The sequence below is a fragment of the Sylvia atricapilla genome, chromosome 21 (genome assembly GCF_009819655.1).
Source record: "Sylvia atricapilla isolate bSylAtr1 chromosome 21, bSylAtr1.pri, whole genome shotgun sequence".
NCBI lineage: Eukaryota > Metazoa > Chordata > Aves > Passeriformes > Sylviidae > Sylvia > Sylvia atricapilla.
This window is the reverse complement of record NC_089160.1, coordinates 8,241,172-8,257,773: the sequence shown is the minus strand read 5'-3', so window position 1 is coordinate 8,257,773 and position 16,602 is coordinate 8,241,172. Positions and strand designations below refer to the sequence as shown.

General features: G+C 45.4%; 1 protein-coding gene and 1 long non-coding RNA gene across 3 annotated transcripts in view; both read left to right on the top strand.

Moving 5' to 3' along the window:
* The window catches only part of GAB3 (GRB2 associated binding protein 3), a 60,466-nt gene that overhangs the window by 12,239 nt on the left and 31,625 nt on the right, over positions 1-16,602 (top strand). The window lies entirely within an intron of this gene.
* On the top strand, positions 6,061-16,558 carry LOC136370610 (uncharacterized). Its single transcript, XR_010745210.1, has 2 exons — positions 6,061-7,191; positions 16,198-16,558. It is a non-coding gene; the product is annotated as an uncharacterized lncRNA (long non-coding RNA).

Below are 16,602 nucleotides of genomic sequence, written 5' to 3'. Positions count from 1 at the left end.
GCAGAACTTCTTCCTAACATCTGATCCTAATTCCTACTGAGAGCGGTGCTGAGGCCGCAGCAGGCACAGAGCCCTGCCTTGTGCTGGTGCAGGTGCCAGCTGTGCCCTCCATCCCCACCTGGGGCTTTCCTGCCTTGCACACCGAGCCTCCCACTGCACTGCTCATTTCTGCTCTTCTGCGCTGCAGCCATCTCCTCCGGCTTGCTTTTCTTCCCTCTCCAAGCAGAGCAGAGCCCATCTCCAGCAGTCCTTGCCGGTCACAGTGACACCAAAGTCACCTCCCTGACCTCTCCTGCCTGAGGCAGCAGCTCTCTGGCTGAGCTGGCATCTCTTGGGGAGGAAAACCTCGTGTTTTGGGGCCACAGAACAGCCCTGCTGGCAGGTTTTGGGGTTATTTCCTACAATTCCAGTCCTCCCAGCAGTGAGTCTAGCAGCCTGAGATACTTCATGTCCATCCTTATTTCATGTCCATCCTGTGTGACTTGCCCCTTCCCTAACAATCTCAAGTCTTTGGGAGTTTTAGGAAATAAAACCTCTGAAAATCTTTGAAAAAAATCTCTAAATCTCTTTGTTTAGGAAGTGGATGGTTTGCAGCTGGTTTTTTCCAGAGACTCTGTTTTGCTGTGTGCTGTTTGTGAGTCCTGAGGGCTCCATTTGCAAATCACCTAAGCACTTATGGCTACATCCAGGAAAAAGCATCTTCACCCCTAATGGCTTAGAGTGGCCACTGACACCTCACAGTCACATTGTGATGCCACTCAGCACACCAGTGTTAGAAGCTGCTTTGCTTTTTTTTTTTTCTTCCAGGCTGTTAATTCAGAGCAATATATTCCTGTGGGAAATTCCAATAATCCATCTTTAGTGATACAGCAAAAACCTGCTTCAGTCACCAGCTTGTGTGCAACACTCACCGATAAAATGCTTGCCACTGCCTTGTTCCAAGAAGCTCCATTTCCAAAGTAATCTGCAGGAAACCCACATAGATGTGATGCATGAATTCAAATCACCCTCATTAGGCTGATAAACATCTCGGATTTTCTTGGGGTGAGAGGCATCTTTTTTCCTTTAACTGTTTCTGGAGAAATGTAAACTAAACTGGGAACAATGTTGTTTTTATCAGTATCAGAGCATTCCCATGGCATGCTCATGGCAGCAGATACCTGGAGCTCAGCTGTGCCAGTAAAAATACAGACAGCCCTGGGATTCATCAAGCAGCAGCACAAGCAGTGGTGATCCTTGCCTTCCTACACACTACCCTGATAAATAATATTGGCAAATATAATTATTATAATATAATAATTAAATTAATTAATTAATAATTATCACTATCCTGATAAATTATAAAATATTCCCTTTGTTATCTCCAAGTCTTAAGAGCAAAGTTCAGGTTTTGTGTCTCCTTTGCCCTTGGTGTACTCACTCCAATTGCGAACAATGAGATTCTTTATTCCCTCCTGGCTTTACTAAGGTCCCTTGGAGCCTGCACCAAGACTTCCCAATTTATTAACCTCGTCCAAGGGTGCTGCTGGCCCATCATTGGGACAGTAATTTGGTGAAGATTCTTTGCACCAGGTGGTGAACTGGGTTGCATGGTTGGGGATATTTCACTACAGGACCTTGCAGAGAGTGTTAACAAAGGGGAATGTTCTGGTTTTCCATAATTAAATTCTGTATATACAAAAGCCAACCAACAACAAAAAATCCAGGTCTCTATTCACTGCTTGTACAGTCTAACTCTCTGAAGTATCTCTCAGCATAATATGAGATAAAGTGGAAAGTTTCAACTAGTAAAGGGAAAACTGCAACATCATGATCATCTGTCTTATTGGAAAGAAGCAGAAGGATGTTAAAAACTGTGCTATGCTGGCTCATTTTTTTTCCAGCAAAAATTACTTTTGAGGGCATTGTACATGCTTACAATAAAGGAGTTAAATAAGGAAAAGTGAAATCCACGATGAGTTTTGCATGACTTTTTTGTTCATAATGTGCTTGTGCAATGAAGTAGTAAGAATGCAATAATGGTTCTTCCATGCTTGAACATCAGTGGCTGTCTGGAAAATTGTGTTCCTGATATTCTCTCAGATCTGGTCCAGAGCTGCCTGACAGGAATGATGGAAGCAGGCCTGGCATCTTTCTGCTAAAGGCCTTGGAGGAACCTCCAGAGCAGCAAAGGGAAATGCCCAAAGTGCTGGGGAAAAAAAAAATCATTTTCTTTTGTGGAAAGATCTTGTAAGAAGCACAAACTGTTTGTGGCACTGCTGGTGCATGTCCCCGTTCTGCCTGTAGCAATTTCCTTGAGAATATTGTCTAAAAGCAGCAGTTATCTGTCACTGTGCTGCTGCAGGGGGTTGCCTCTGCTGCTCCCAGTCAAACTCAGAGCTGTGCCTGGCCTCTGGGAACAGGACACAGACACTCCTGTTAGTCAGCAAACAGCAGAGCTGCAGGGACAGGGGATGCAGGGAATTCCACACCAGGGACACAGGGAAATGGGACTCCAGTGGCTCTTGGTCTTGTTTAAAATCAATGTTCTAACCACACAGCTGCTCTGTCAGAAGGGAGCTCTGACATGATGATAATAACCCTCAGTATCTAAGTCAGGGTGTCTCTGTGGTAAGTGCTAGGCACATCTCAGCTGAGTGAAAGGGGAGCTGAGGTAGTTCTCCAAACACAGGAGGCCTTGGCAAATTTGGTCCCTGTTCTTTAGAAACCCACAATGTTACACATTTGACTTACTGTTATTACTGTATTGGCTCTTCTTTTTGGTGAAAACACCATTAATTAGGAATTTCGTTCAGTGGAATGAGTCCAGCAGTGTGTGTGTGTGTGTGTGTAGTAATTTCAATCCTGAGCCTGTTAATTGCTCTTTCCTGTATGTAATGCTGTTGGGAAAAAATTCTTAGTTTCACATTGTTCCCCTTAATTGATCAAGGACCAAGGCAGAAGCAGAGAACTCTGGAGGAGATTGTCAGGCATCAGAAGTCAGGGATTTATTTTAGCAATAAATCTCTGTGGAAACAATACCTGGCTGCAGTTGGGGGCTTCCCTTCCAGTGACACCCTGCCTTGGCTGTAAGTGCAGAGCTGGGACTTTCTGCCACCAAATCTGTGCTCAGGCACAATCCCTGCTCAGCTGTGGCTGACACAGGCAGCTCTGGAGCTGCCCAGGACAGAGGCTGCACCTTTGTGGTGTGGGAATGCAAAAAAAAAAAAAAAAAAGAAATGCTGGTTCATTAAACAGCTAAGGATGTGGCATTACTGAATTGGAGCTTCCAAAAATCACCTTTGTTTGCCTGTTAAATTGAAAATTCCGTTGCCAAAGCAAAGTAGCAATCGTTATAGAGGAGCACAGCAAATAAGAAAATATTCTGAGGCTTCAAACCACTTCCCAGAAATGCAAATAACTCTCTTTTTCTCCTGAAAACTGTCCTGGGAAGGATCTCCACCTGGGCTTGACATTTTATTTCAATTGCTTTGCTTGTAAATACAAGCAAATTCTTTGTAGGACGCTCAAAAGAGTCTGGAAGAGCTGAGCTGTCTCTCTCAGAAGGTTTTCTTTCTCAGAAGGGGTTTTTTTGTGTATGTGTGTATGTCACAGAGCACACGTGACATCTGTCACACAGTGCTGTGAGAAAACAGAGTTTCTACCTCAGAGCTGAAGCAAAGTGTGAAATTAATCATGGGTTTATGTCCTGGGTCCTGATTTAAATGTGGATTAGAAAGCATGCAGGTCTGTCTGCACAGACACATCGATTCTTTGCAGCAAAAAGAATGGAAGTGAAAATATCCTTAAAAACAATAAAGAGTGCTCCAGCCTGCAAAAATACCAATTTTTCAAACTGGATGCAAGAAGTGATTCAGGGAAGGGGGCAGGGGATGATTTTAGTGCTTCATTCATCTTCAGTTTCGTTGTACATTATGGGTCTGGCTTTGCACGTTACTTTGCACCCAAAAAAAGCTTTAGTTTTCCTTTTGATGGTCAAATAGGAACAAACACAAAATCAGCCATGGAGAAGGAGCCTTGGATTAAAAAAACACAAAGTCCCAATCCAGCTGGAGTCAAGGCATTGGGTTATTCCATGTAATTTTAGTGAAAATTGGAATAAACCATTGTGGAGATGAGACTGAGGTTACAGGATCAGTATCAGCATTCAAAGAGTTAGACAGAAATGTCCTATGGCATATTTAAGATATTTATTCTGGATTTATTGAAAGATGACTACTCAAATACCCCAAATTCCTAGATAGGCTTAAAATTCCATTTGCTTCTTTTACAATAAATCATTGTTTAAATTATGTCTATTATAATCTCATGACAGTAGCAATGCAATAATATTAGTACACACCATCATTCTCAATTTATTGTAAGTAATGAGGAAGTCACAGAATAAAATATGGACATCTGTGATGGGTTAAAAAAATTAATTCAAACAATCAGTAAGACTAGGAGCTCTTTAAGTGCCAAATTATTGTTGCAGAAGTATTCTTTTTATCTGTGGGCCCTGATTTCCAAGAAACAAGTGAAAAATGTAAACACTTCCAAGCATTTGTCCCTTTAGGCATGGGGTGTATTAAAAAACAACATCAAAAAATACTTCAGGGGCTGAAAGGAAATGCTGGCCAGGGCATTTTAGACAGAAAGCAGTAACACCCAAGCTGGTGAACAAGCAAGAAGAAAAACTTGCAAATGCTTTTTTGCGAGCTGAGCTTTAAAATAAAGTTCCCTTTACGTTTGAGGAAACTAATTGGAAACCCTCTTCTGTACCAGAATTCAAAGCAGGAGATGGTTGTGGTAATTACTGGCAAGCAAACAGTAAATAGTCTCAGAGGTGAAAAACCACAGAGCTGGAAATCCTGCCTCTGCCAAGCTGGGTCAGATTCTGTGCTTAATTACACTGCATGAATAAATTATTGCAAGACAGTTCAAAAAAAATTTTTTTTTCCCAGAAGTGAAAAGGATAATGCAAATTCTTACTTTTTCAAAGCAGGGTGAAGTGTGTAAAATAGTGCAGCATCATGACCCTGCTGCATTATTGGTTTAGAAATGTCCTTTTGAGTAATAAAGATACAAACATCCCACTTTAAGTTATTTAAGCATCTAAATTTATTTTGTTTCCTATGTGGGTTCTTTGGTGGTGGTTTGATCACAATAAAATGGTAGTAGGAGTATCAAAGATAGTCTGAATGTCCATGCTGAGAAGGTGAAAGAAAATCAGCATCACGCAGCCTTTCATTGATAGGAACATTAAATAATGGCCCTAGCAGTGTTTCTTCTGAAACAGGCAGCTCATTGGAATTCCAGAAAAGCCAGAACAGTTGATTTTTTTCCTGAAAATCCCCTGGAACCCAGCTGAGCAAATACTGTGACTTTGGAGCTGCCTGGCAAAAAGTAATGCTTTGTGCTTCTCCTCAGGTCTTCCTCTGTCCAACTCCTGCTCTGACTGCACACAAAAACAGCGATGGCAGCACCACACGGAGGCCCAAAGTCAGAGCAAAATTCTTTGGGTTGTGCTTTGCACAGACCATACCCATCAATTTTACCCATGGAGTGTGAGATCAGAAAGTGGCCACTGTCTGAAATTCCTCTGTCTGTTGCAATCCTGGAAATTTCCCCGAGAAAATTCGGTTTGCTGGGCAAAGAGTAGTGTCATCAGAATCTTCCTTGCCTTCTTTGGAAGCTTTTTCAGTATTCTTCTGTATCTTACAGTCAGCCCCATCAGCTCTCTGGGGTTAGATTGCTTTTCAACAAACTTCCCTGCCTTGAGGCATCACATTGTATTGCTTATCTTTACCATGCACAGGACACGTGGCTTTGTGTCTGTGTCTGATTGTTCTTGTTGACCTGCTGGAGTCAGAAAAGAAAATTTTTCTCTTTGTTTCTCCAAGGCCAGGAGGCCACTCTTAATTTTCCCATGTGATACTATTTCTCTCTCTATGCTCTTCCCTCTAAATCAGAGGCTTTACCCATGGAAGAGGCACTTCCCATGGTCTATCCCTGGAAAACAGCTCCCTGGGACTCTGCATTGACTCCTAACGCAAGCATCAAGACAGCATCAGCATGGGATTCTCCTTCGGCATTGTAAAGCAATAAAAAAATGTATTCTCTGCTGAGAAAAGGCTTTCCTATCTGCAGAAGGACTAGGATTAAAGGCTCACAAGCTCACATTTCTGCTTGTCTCTTTGCCATCTCTCTCAGCCTGCTTTTTAAAGCCTCCTAAACGCACCAGCTCTGAGCCAGAGCCCTCTGAATCTGTGCTACAGCCACCCCAAACTCAGTGCCTGAAAAGCCTCCGTAGTGTCAGGGCTTAGAATCCACTCACTCCTGGCTGGTTTAGCATCCCTGCTGGTGCAACACAGATCTTTTTCCTGACCAGGGGGTGTTTTACCTTCCAGCAGGCTTCCTTTAAATCCATTTATATCATTTAAATCCAGCAATTAGTGTGAACTGTCAGTCACCACATCAGCAACACCAACCTGCTGCAGCACACACAGTGCCTGCTGCTTGCTGCACTGGACCCTCCTCAGCAGGGAACATTTACAGTCCCCTTGGCTGAGAAAACATGGTAAGAAAAGAGTCATAAGTGAAGGAGAAGAGTAGGAGTAATTCCGCATTCAGTTCTAAATTTGTGCCAAGTGTGGGATGAGGTTTAAAATAAGGAAAGATAATAGTTGGGGTTCTTGTTGTTTCTTTCCACCTCTTGGTAGAGCCGTTTTTGATCATAATCCTTGCTTCTTTGAAAACATAAAATCAAGTGAGGGATCTTCACCGAAGTGTCTCATGAACCTGAAGGTTGGCAGGAGGTGTTACTTGCTCTTGCATTTATTCCTGCATTATTTTTTTTCCATGTCTGACCAGAAAAGGGTAACATGCAAATGTCTCTTAGTGGTTTAAACAAATAAGCATGAAGTCTAAAATAAGAAAAGCAGTTGCTGCTTTCTGTGTACAACCACTGCTTTCAGAAGTCTCTTTTATATCTGCTGCCTGTGAGTGTGACTCCATTTTTACTCCACAATATTCTGCATTGTTGGGGTAGGAGGGATCAGGGGAAGGGATTTTACTGGCTTGGTTTTTCTCCTTGAAGGGAACTCCTGCAGTATTCCTCCCCTGGAAACCAGCAAGGACATGGGGAATGGCACAAGGGCAAACCTTGTCTTTCCCTATAAAATTCAAAGGATTTGTTATTCAAAACATCAGGTAATCCACAGTAGAAAGCTGTAAAGGTTCCACGGTGCCCATCCCTGAAAGCTCCTGGCAGCGCCCTTGGTTTTACGATGCTTTTACATGGTTTTACATGGTTTTACATGGGTTTACAATGTCCTTTCTGTGTGCTGTTCCCTGCACTGTTGCTGTGAACAGCACCCAGGCAACAAGGGAAACACCTTAAAAGAAAATCTCTTTTCTCATTCAGGGCCACCCTTTTTGGGTATCGTGTACAAGAATTGTCCCAGCCCACACAGCACAGAATTTCTCTCCTCTGTGCAACTCTGGCTTCATGTCTGTGGACAGTATTTTGCACTGGTGTGTTCTAATGAAAGCCAGAAGAAGAAACAAAAACTTCATTATATTTTCCCTTTTTCTCTTCAGTGTATTATGTTGTTTTTTGTTTTTTTTAACCTTGACATTCTGGATTGAATTTAATTTAGATCTTGTTCAGTTAAGATGAGACACACAGCTTTAGAGAACTGGGAGCTGTCTGCAAGTTAGCTTGGCTCCTCCTGTTACACATTTGATTGCATCTTGTTCTGCTGGAAGGTTTGATGCTTCCAGACTGGTGGTTTCCTTGTCGTGGTTTACTAGTGAATCATAAAGGTCTTGCTCCATTGTATTCTGATTTTTTTTATGTACTGATAATACACACCTCATGGCCCTCTAGTTTAGCAAAATTGATTTTATAGGAAATAAATAGAAGCACAACTGAAGGATCAATGACCATTGTCTATCTTTAAGAGATGTATTATCTGCTCTAATATATTTGCTCATTATTTGTGATTGATCTGATTTCTCACATGCACTTCAGATTTTGGGTCATGTGCTTGAGAAGTGTTTGGTTGCTGAGGCATCTGTCTTTAAAATACCCTAAATAATTAAAATAGATAATAGATTTTGACTTGTTTTAGAGAGGAGTTGAAGAACCCATTGTGGTGAAGCAGCACCACAGTGCAGCCTTGCATAAGCAAATGTATTTTGGTTAAAAATAAAACGTGACATTTTTGAGATGCAAGCTAATTAATCTGACTACATTATGGCTTCTAGGAGGCCCTACCCCTCCCAACATGAAGTTGCTAATTACTGACACAACTGAGAGTGAACTGACCACTGAGGCTGCTCACAGAGGGGTGAGCAGCCACAGCATCTGTGCTGAGCATCCCTGAGGTGTTAGTAAACGAACTGCCCTGTTGTCCAGCCCAAATTCCTTTTCATAACTATAGGTTAAAACAAACAAACCCAAAAACCTGTGTGATTCAGAGTTTGGCTTCAGCTGACCCACGGGTCGAGCTGCTGTTGTTTGTTTTTGTAATTACTATAGTTACCCTGGAAGCCCTTTAGGCACTTAGGTATTATGACTGCCGAAAGCCAGAAATAACTAGCTGGAATAAAAGTGTTAATAGTCTGATGGCTGCGTGTGAGTCACAGCCACAGTGGCCTTTAGACAAAAGAGAGATTGCTCTGAGTGCAGCCGTGGAGAAAGCCCTTCCTCTCTGCAGCCTTGCACACTCACTGCAGGTCGGATTTAAACTTCCTTGCTCAGAGCACAAACAGCTCTGTCATTTACCCAGCTCCCACAGGCCAAGAGCCCTTACCACAGAATCATTTAGGTTGGATAAAAACCTTCAAAATCGTGGAGTCCAACCAATGAACCCAGCACTGTCAAGTCACTACACCCTATCTCCAAGCATCACATCTACACTAATTTCAAATACCTCCACTTCCAAATACTTCAGGGACCATTGCAAGGCTTGCAGAAGCAAACCCTGCCTCACTCTCCTGCTGAACCACGGGGACACTTCTTCCCACGCAGCTCCCACACAGGGACAGGTTAACTGTGCTGCTGGGTTTGTGTGGCCCACTTGCAAATCAAAATTTTCAGATGTCAGACATGGAATACCCGAGAAGATTTCCCTCTCATGCACATGTTCATGCATGGTGCTTGCTTGACTCCTGCTGCGTGGCTTTTGCTTTAGGAGAGGAAGTGTCCCTTCAGTTTTGTACCATATAAAGTGTGTGTGTGTTAAATATACACTGTGAAAGAGCACTTCTCTGAAAGGAAATCTTCCCTCTGAAGGGAGAATGTGGTTAAATAGGAGCACTTAACTTAGGTGGAGTCAAGATTCTCCTTTAATCTTGCCAGGTGTTGCTCACACTTTGGGCAATGAAAATGGCTGGGGAAACTTGGACAATGGCAAAAAACAAGCATTTTTCTATTCCTTAAATTTTAGTTTAAATGAGGTCAAAGACCATTCCTGAGCTTGCTGTGAAGCATGAGCTTTTAAGTGCTTTCTGGAATTGGGACCTAAACTTGAAGGGCAAATTATTTCATCATAAATGCTTGGCCATTCATTTGGTACCCTCAGGAAACAGCCTTTGACAGAAGAGGTTCTGTCAGGCTGAATTTCACCAGTTTTCTTTTGGATGTGAGAGATAGAGACTTTTCAAACCGCGCTGAGCTCGCTGGAGCCCCAGGAGCTACACAGACTGTTTGTTTGCTCTGTGCTGGAACAAACCTTTATCTCACATCACTTTTTATGGGATTCAGTTAGCAAAAGCAGCCAGTGTGAACTTCACACTTCTGCTTCCAGCTGCTGCCACCATCCCTGTCTGCAGGCAGGGCAGATCCTGTGGAGTGTGGCTGCCAGGTGGTGATAGAGCAGCGCAGCTCCTGCAGCTGGGTCAGACAGTGACACCCAGGGCTTGGTGAAGGCTGACACCTTCCAGAACGGGGCAGGAGGTTCTCAGCTCTGGAGCCAACCTCCTTTGTGCAAAGAATTCCAAAAATCTTCATGAGAATCCAGGCGGACATTCAGGGTGATGTCACATCTTTGCTTGTGGGTTTCTTCTTTTCTTCCTGTTAATGCATGGGATTAATGCACGGGACACTGGTTTTGTGTTTGGACTCAGACGTTTATTAATTCTTATCTGCATTACAGCCTCACTAGTTGTGACCTCTAACTAACAAAGTAGAAAACGGAGCACCTCAAACTCTTTCCAAGGTCTTTTAAGTGCCAATTACCCAATAACGAGGTGACGCCTCTATTATTTCGATTTTTAGCCCAATAATGACCACCCAAGGTCTGCAGTGCAGACCCCTCCACCCAATAAGAAAGAACCACCCAAAACCAAGAAGAAGAAAGCGAAGAAGAATGACTTAGACTATGCCCTAGATCCTCCATATTGCCCCATATCTATTACTATATACTAAAACCTTAAATTCTAAGTTTCCCACCCTGTGAGATCACACAATTCTATTCAAACTCCACACCCACAACCCCAGTGCCGTCACTCAATTTTGGGAGCCTGTTCCACTGCTTCAAATCAAATGTAGTCCTTGCTTGAGGGTCAGTGCCTTTTAGCACAGAAAGCCTGAAATTCTCAAGTTTCCAGAATTCCAGCATTTGCTGGTGTGAAGTTTGTGTGTAACTGTGAGAGAGCCTCTCAGTGCAGAAGAGCCACGTGTGTAAAATGCAGGGCCATGGTGAGCGATGCCTCCCTGGGTTTGTGTTGCAGTGCACAGGGTGTGTCAGGATTGCTGCCAGTGGCCCAAGAGCAGTGGATGCAAAAACTCTGGGATGCTTAGTGATGGGTTGGGAAACTGCCAGGAAAAAGATCTGTATGTAGTCTGAGTAACAGGAATTCTCCTCTGGGTTTTGCTTTCCAGGTGTAGTAGAGAAAAGCCTAAGCTTACAGGGAGCTGAGCTGCAGGGTTTTCAATCTTTTTGTGGGGTTTGTTTGGGGGATTTTTGTTGTTGCTTCTTTCTATGTGGTGAGACTGCTCTCACACCTGCACACTCCATCAGGTTGTGCCTAGAGGACACCCCCAGTGCTGAGCCACTTCACACGAGCTCATCAAAGTGTGACACTGCTGCATGTGAACCATGACTTGGGCTTTTTCATGGTGAACTGCTATCAGGCTTATCTGCTGTTTGCTCTGAGAGGAAACTCCAGCTGTGTCTGAGCTGTGCCTGCAGCCACCAGCCCGGAGCCTGTGAGCACTGAGAGCCCGGGGAAAACCCCTGTGCAGGAGAGGCTCCCAAAAACTCTGTTAATGTGCATTGTTCTCAGAGTCCTTGTGAGAACCTGCTGTAGCACAAGTGAAATACCCGAGTCCAGTTGCTGGAAATAGGCAGTGGTGAGAAAGATTAATTCCTTAGCCCACAGACACCTTTTAATCTGCGGGTTAACAGATGCCCTGTGTCGTGACAGTCCAATGCCCTGTGTTGTGACAGTCCAATGCCCTGTGTCGTGACAGTCCCTCACTGCCTTTTGGACACACAGGACTGAGGGTAGGAAAAGGGCTTTGCATCAGCACCGTTGATCACAGGCTGCAAGTCTTGTTCAGCCTGGGAGCACTGGTGATTTTTATTTTTAATTTCAACAGATCCCTCTCATGATACTTCCCCAATCTGGTGCAGTCACCCTGAGGAAGTTTCCCTGTAAAGAGCATTAATTCACACAGATTAATTCACACAGTAGTGTTAACACAGATTCTTGTATTAACTTAAATGACAAGGTATAAATCTTTGAATTAAATTGTAATTTCTTAGTGTCATTTTTTGCCACAGGTACTTTCCCATTTATTTCCTTGAAATACAGTTTCATTAGTTGATGTGCAATGATTTACCACTAAGTGGAGTTTTTAGGATAAATGTAGTGCTTATTTCTGCTAATAGGCATGTTTTATCTCCATCCATAAATATGAAGGCATTGGTGCAGCTTAATATAAAATTACTCATGTTCTTTGTGTTACAATTTTTATGTTAAAGAGGTGACACTGTGAAAAGCTTGCTTTCCCCCAGCAAAGATTATTTTATGTGACTTGAAACGAGTTGCATTTGAATAGAATCGGGAAAATATACAAAAAGCATTTAAACACTTTTTAAAAGGATTTAAAATTAATGAATGAAATTATCTGCAAATAAACTAGGCAGGTTTTCTTTGTTAGTTTTTTTAAATTTTAATTTAATTTTAATTTCTTCATTAATTTTTGGGGGGTTGCAGATTATTTTTTATAAAACTTTATTTAGAATTCCAGTTTGTTTGGCACTTCCTATTTAGAAAGCAGTAAGTGAAATATATGCTGGAGCCAGAACTTGATGCAAATGGATAAACAGTGCAGCCCAATACAGCTTCCTTCTGCTGCCTGAGACCTGCTGAGGCTCAAAGGCTCAAGTGTTACCCCATTACTGTATTATACTTTATAAATCACATCTGATACATATCACCCTGAATTCCCCTGAGGCTGAAAAGCTGTGAGTGGTGTCTTTGCACAGAAGTGTTGAGTGGGTTGAACTCCTGTGCTGGGACTTGTTGGCAGCAGAAAAGGTGACTGGGCTTTGGGACAAGCTCTGCTTTTGCTGGCCAGGAAGATTCAAATTTTTATTTCTTACCCACTGTGAAACACACTCAGGCTCAGGAACAGCACAGATCCAACCTCTGCAGAGGTGGAGAGGTTATTTTTTAACCTGTTCTGTCCAACCAGTGCTAAGGAGGGTGGGCTGATACCCCCAACCCCATCCCAGAGGAGAGGGGGCATTTAGCTGGGTTGGGCTGGATACAGCCTGAGTATTCCTTGGTGCACACCAGGGGATCTCCAGCTGGCACTGCTGCTGGCCAGGGGAGTACAAAATTCCCATTTTCAGTCAAGGCTCCTGCCCAGCAGGTGCTCTGTGTTCAGTTCCTGCCAAGGAATATCAGTGAAGGGCCATTCCTACTCCAAACTTCAAGAAAGGAGAGTCAGAGGCAGCCAGGCTGTGAGCGAGTCATACACTGGAACACATCTTGTAGTTTTGAGCACTGATGAGTAAAATACAAGAAATTACAAAAAGCTTGCTTAGAAAAAGCTTTGTTTGAAGTGCACTTCCTTAAATCTCTGGGAGACCCCAACAGATCTGCTGAAAACATCTCACCTGTTGATGTCACCTGTAAAGGCTGCCAGAGGCCGGGTTAAGATGGAACCAAAGAGATGCAGAAGGGATCAAAAGATGCAGGAGAAGCAGAGCAGCCTGCCCAGGGCCAGGATCAATGTCCAGCCCGTTACACACACACACACACACACACACACACACACATACACACGTCACTGATGCAGGGAGGATTTAGAAGTTTTTCCATCCGAGGAATCGCTCTCAAAACACAGACACCGTTTGCTGTGGGGTTGTTTGAGCTCCCCAGGAATGGCTAGTGTCCAAACCCAGAACCACTCGTCCTGCTGGGGACAATGTAGAGTGCTCTCAGGTTATTTTTCTCTAAGGCACAGCTGTCTTTGGGCTCCTTTAAATCTGTCTCCAGCCCAGGCTCGGAGCAGAGGCTTGGCGCTCTCCGTCCCTGCGCCAGCCCGACAGACACAGCTATCCAGCAGGCCAGACTAGCCCTCTCCAGCACAATCGCAGGAAGTTATTCCAAGCCTCAGACAAATCCCATTTCTATCTCTGGAAGAGTAAAAGGTCAAAAAACACGAGGCTGTGGCTGTGCCAGCAGCGGCGGCCCCAGCAGTCACAGCGCACGGCAGGGCTGAGCGCAGGGGACACGAGTGTCCCACCACAGCTCTGTCCCCCTGCAGCACCCGAGGGCTCCACAGCTGCCTCACTGCACAGGGCACCCGAAGAGAGGGAAGGAAAAAAGGCCGAAGGAGCAGTTCCCAAAGCAGACCTGCCCCGGGAGCCGGTGGTCCCGCCTGCCCTGTCACATTGGCGCCCGGCCACATCCCCATCCTCTCCCCGCAGCAGGCAGCTCAATTAGCACGAGTCCTGATTAGCTCTTGCCCTCTGCGTGCAGCCTGCGAGCAAAACAGGCGGTTTGCAGGGCTCTGTGCGGCTCCTCAGGAGCAGGCAGAGGCGGCAGCCGTGCGAGCTGTGCCCAGCTGTGCCCAGCATCACAGCACATCTGGGCCCTGCGGTGGGAGCAGGGATGTGAGCACTGGCTGCCATCACCCCTCACTGATCTCCCAGCATTTCAGTGATGGCCTCTCCCCTCCTGGCTCTCGGCTGCCTTTTCTGCTCGGCTTCAGCCCAGGAGCCGCCTCACAGCAATGTGTACAGCGGCCGGCCCGATGATTCAGAGAGGGATGGGGCTGCTCCACCCCGCTGAAAACTCGGGCTGCTCTTGGGAAGCCCTTGCTGGAGGAGCTGTGCCTTCCTCGTGCTGGGAGCAGAGCTTTGCTCTCATCCTGCCGTGATGTGTGTGAGCTGCTGGGGATGGGGCTGCTCCTCAGAGAGCCCAGAGCTGTCTCTTCATGGTCCCCACACAGCCCAGTCCTGTCTCTGCTGGTCCCCACAGTTCTTTTTTTTATTATTTGTCCTCCTTCTTTCAGCTTTCCTGCTCCTCCCATTCCTGCCTTTCCAATCTCCTTGCCCATTTGGGACTCCCCTACTCTCCCTTTTTAGCTCTCACTTGAACCCTGCCTTTGAAATCCCTTATTATTCTGCAGTGTCTCTTTGCTCCTGGAGCATAAACACCCTCGGAAGGACCTCTCTGAACAAAGGCTGCATCCCTCCTCCCATCCCACCTACGGCACCAACGGAGACCCACCTCTGTCCCTCCTAAAATAACGTCAGGCAGGAGCCCAAATGGCAGAGCCAGGGAGCAAAACACCAGAACAGAAGTGGATTTGAGACCTGTTATAAAAAGAATAATCTTCATGGCTCCCCAGCACCTCATTTCAAGGCAGCCACGGGGAAAGTGGGCTTTGTTTTTCTGTAGTGGGCTGAGCCCTGCAGCTTCAGTGGCACAGGGTTTCTTTGGTGTGAATGTCTCCAAACCCTCCCGGAGATAAATGCCCTGAGCGGGGCTGCTGAAGGCACTGGCTGTCCACCATCTGCACTCTTTGAAACAAGCTGAAAGCACTTCAGTTATTTATTGTTACCTTCAGTAATTTAACCATTCTGTGCCTGGGGCATCAGCGGTGAGGGGAAGAGGAGAACTCAGCAGTGACTGGGAAGGGAGTGCAGTGTCCTCAGCACAGGAGAGCCCTTGGGTGAATTCTGCTTGCACCCTCAGCTGACCAGGAAATGGCCATATCTGGGGAGACTTTTGAGTTTTCATGTGTCTGCAGTTTGGCTGGAGCAGATCTTAGCGTGTAACGCTGCCTTGGCATTTCTGCTGCTGGTTCCTCCGTCTTCAGTAATCTTTCCTATAGGATTACAAGCAATAAAACCCACTTCAAAACTGAAAATTACTTTGAAAGTCAGCAGAGGAACTCCAAGGCAGCTGGAATTTCACTTCAGCTCCTGTTTTGCAATTCAAGTTGACAGAATTCAAGCAGTTCAAGTATTAGCATCAGCCATACTTCCATTTGCTTCCTTCAGAGGCGTGTGCAAGCACTGCAGACTGTGCAGATGACTGTACACATTTGGCTTGGAAGGTTTCTAGCATTTGGGCAGGCTGAGGTGGGGTTTTAAAGCCAACTGACCAACTCCAGCCGTCAGAGGGAAGCAGAACACACCTTGGTCATTCACCAAGGTCATGTGGGGGGGCCTTTCAACAGAGCACCATGGTTTGGATCTTGGGCTGCCCTCACTGCAGCCTCACTAGGGCTAGAGCCAGATGTCATTTGGGTGCCCCAGATGTGCTTTGGGTGCCCCAGATGTGTTCTGGGTGCCCCAGATGTGCTTTGGGTGCCCCAGATGTGCTCCAGGTGCTCCCCAGACACCAGGATGCAGGGGAAGCAAGTGTACAGACATTTCTTTCCCTTCAGGGCAGAAGGTGCTGGCCCAAAGTGGCAGTAGGGGACCGCACAAAGGGGGTGTCACTGACCTGCCACAGGTCACACCAAGGTGCGGCAGGGGAATGGGCAGGAAAGGGGATCCCAAGGAGCTTGTGCAGCTCTTCTTATTCCTCATTTTCTGGCACAACAGACCCCTCCAGCCACGTGTTCATGGGACACAGCAGCCTGGGTGTGAAGGATCCCTCATCCTTCACCTGCAGAGCCCAGGAGGGCACGAGAAGGCACCTTCTCCCTGAAGTACATCCCATCTTGTTTTTACACAGTGCCTCTTCAAAGAGCACCAGCAGCAGAGGCAGTGGCACATCACCACACAGAAGCAGTCCAGAATCCATTCCTTCTCCTCTTCTCCTCCTTCCTGATCCTTTCTCTGGCTGCTCCAGGGAGCCCTGGAGAGAGGAGGCAGCCAGCAGCCTGCACAGAGCAAATGATGCAGTCACAGTCTGCATCCACATCCTTACTGCTCCCTGGTGACCTCCTTTTCTGGGTGTAGCTGAGAGTGTATAAACCACAGGAAAAAAAAAAAAAAAAAAAAGGGATGGGGAAGGGAGGAGAAGAGATAGAGAAGAAGTTGCAGAAAAGCAGAAATAAAAGCTGCCGTTTTGAAAATGCCTGCGGAAAAACCCAGCTGGCTCATTGTGCTCACTTTTGTAACAGTAACATTGATCCTA